Genomic DNA, 3,527 nt, shown 5'->3' on the forward strand with positions numbered 1-3,527 from the left:
TTTTTAAATATACCTATCGTTCCTCGTTTTAAATTAGTTTCAGGAATGAATCTAATTTGGGATGAGGATAAGTCAATGAGCCTACTAAATGTATTGAGAGAATAATTTATTTAAAAACCAACAAGAAAGAAAAGTATTGACAATAATACAATGAGTATAAAATAATAAATCTTACTGTCCTCTTGTTTACACTAATGAGATAGTGTATTGTATTCCGAAAATATCTGCTTTCTTCCAGACGGTTGTCGCCTCTTGAGCAAATTTCGATGGTTCGAAATTTGGAATGTGTTGTTTCAATATTAGATGTTCGTTGATGGTTGAGATTATTTCCAATTTAATAAATTTGGAAATTGTTTAAAATTTATATTTTGCAAATTGGTGGTTGATTTGTTTTGCAAAAGGTTGATTTACAGTTCACTTCAAATTTAACACTTGGGGATATATTGTTCACTTTCGAACAATGCACTTTGAAAAGAATACTTGGAGATATACTGTTCACTTTCAAAGATGTACTTTGAATTCACTTGTAAATTATGTGATGTGCTAACGTTGACTGAACGATGTAAACTGGTTGATTCCCAAAAAATTACTCTCTCTCTCTTGTACTGAACGATGTGTTCAGGTTGATTTCTAAATAGTTACTCTCTAGTCGAACAGAACTGCTACCCCTTTTTATATAAAAATTTCCTCATTATCCTAATACATAGCGAGTCGATACGAGTGGAAATGCTTAATCTTAGATTCCACTTTTTAAGTCGCAACGTTTGTTTGAATCCTCCGCATCGCCGATAGGAAATTCCCTTCTTTAGAGGTCACAACGTTTGTTTAAATCTTCCGCAACGCCGATAGGAAATTTCCTTCTTTAGAGGTCACAATGTTTGTTTTTAATCCTCTGCAGCCATGCGTAACTAATATGATTCTCCCTAATCGTTATTCCTTTGACATTACTTTGAAATATTATTCTTTCCTGGATTCGTTTTTAAGAAATACATAATGTAATTACAATATTGTTAGAAAATATACTGAATATAATGCAAACTTAAAACCTAAGAATTACAAATACTGAATATAATATAATGATAAGATACAATATTTAAATATAAGATACATGCATTAAAAATAAAGATGAAATACAATATATAGAAATTAAATACATAAGTAATAATATATAGTTAAAATAGAAATATTAATAAGAAGTTACGGACGTAACACTATACACTTATAATTTCTTAAAATTCCTTTTTGGAACATCATTATTATTGTAATGATATAATTTTTATTAACGTCACAATTTTTATTAATGTAAACATACTTAATGTCAATTTTTAAAATGAATGAATTTATTCTTTTTTTATTTTCATTCAATTTTGTGTAACAAAAATTACTTGTACATTTAATTTAAATTATTTTATTTTTAATATACTACAGATGTAAAAAAAACTTATAACACTTTGTCATTCAAAATGTCATTTTGAACAAACTATTCATTAAATATTTTATTGGTAATTATAAAAATATTGCAATTTAATTAAATTTTCATTTACATGATTTCCACGAAAATTTAATTTTGCTATTCCTTGATTTCCATACAAAATTTTGACTTTCTCCCTTACCCTGAATAATATACTGATTCACTCCAAAAATTATTGGATACCTGAAAAAAAGGTACTACATATATTAAAAAATTTCATTAATTGTATAATTATTCGACAACATAAATAATTTCTTTTTAATTAAATACTTAATCATTATTATTTTTCTATAAGAATTAAGGATTTTAATTCAAACATTACGAAATAAAATAACATAAAAAATTCTTATAAAACATGAAGAAATCAATCACATCAAGTATTAAAGTCGTGTCAATTGATTTCTTAACATTTTATAATAAACATAAATTACATTGTTTTCTGTTATTATGTAATTTTTCTATCTTATTTATATCCTTTTAATACAAATTTTCTTGTCTTTCATGGATTGGATTGGATTCTCGGATTTTGTAATAAAAATTGATTAAAAAATGAATTACCGAATAATCGATTTATTTATGAAAATAATTAAATTATTGCAACAAATTTTATTACAATTTTTTCAAATAATTGAATTTTTTTGAGAAAATTTACTACTTTTTAAAAATAATTGAATTCTTGCGAAAGATTTTATTAGGATTTTTGTAAATAATAAAAATTTTTTGAAGAATTTTAATTCCTACTGCACATTAATAATGATTAAATATTTATTTTAAAAAGAAATTATTGTTTTTTTTGAAAAATTTTACAATTAATGAAATATGTAAATATAAATGTAAAAGAATATTTTTTTGAGTTTCTAATAATTCTTAGAGTGAATCAGAATATTTTTTAGGGTCAGGGAAAAAGTGAGAATTTTGTCTTGAAATCAGGGAAAAATAAAATTAATTGTAACGCGCTCCCAAGAAAGGTTCCTAAGAAGCAAATGAATTATATAAGCTCGCAACTACAATGTTTATGGAAATGTCGCACGCACGCGCTACACGAAGATCGCTTTTGGATTGCTTTGTTTAGTAAATAACAAGACAAATTTTGAAAATAATTTGTTTCTAAAAAAAACATTTTTGAATATCAAGGTCAGTTTTTAAAAATGGTTTTATCACAAAATATTTAGAATTGAAAATTATAGGTACTAAAAATATAGATAATCAAAATTAATTATAATTACAATTTGTACATCAGGTAAACCTATTAATATACATTGTTGTAAATATATTTTAGAAATTTTTTTAAAAAACTAAAATATGAAATACTTATTTTTGTAATTTTGAAAGGTTTTTAATTAATTTTAATTTTATTATAATTAAAATAATATACATATAAATTATTGATTAATAAAGTAATAAGTAATAGTATAATTAATTTTAAATTAATTTATTAAAAGAAAGATAAATTATAATATATTTTCCAAAACTGACAAATACCTAACTGACATATGTTGTAACTGAAACTCACTATACCTAGGTTAAACTTATTGAATATATTCTGTCGTTTTGCGCAAAGTGCCCGTTGCGCACTCCAATTTTCATTTAGAGTTAGGGGATTTTTCAGGCACAACAAGCAGTGATTGTTACTGTTTGGTAACACTAGAAATCTTTTTCAAAATAATGTGATTTTCTTAAAATGTTCAGAACCATTATTAATTTTTTCAGACTCTGCCTTGATCTTACCATTAGTATATCATATTTCTACTATACTGTATCTAATTTAAATCTTTCTTTTTAAGTTCAGGAATAATTCTAGAATATTTTCAATTATTTCACTTACAGTAAAAGTATTATTGTCGTCTTTTTCTCATATCCACCGTTCTTGAACTAATTCAGGAATGTTTCCTGAATAAATTTTTTCCATGTAAATATTATAAAAATTATCTTTTAATTTTCTGATTAAATGACAATAATATTGTATTTTTATAAGTTTATTACTTATTTATAGTTATTGATATCTTACCTACATATTATTTTTCAAAGCCTTCGATATCGGTTATAGTATAGGGTG

This window comes from Leptopilina heterotoma, unplaced genomic scaffold (assembly GCF_015476425.1).
Source record: "Leptopilina heterotoma isolate Lh14 unplaced genomic scaffold, ASM1547642v1 Lhet_276, whole genome shotgun sequence".
Classification (NCBI taxonomy): Eukaryota; Metazoa; Arthropoda; class Insecta; order Hymenoptera; family Figitidae; genus Leptopilina; species Leptopilina heterotoma.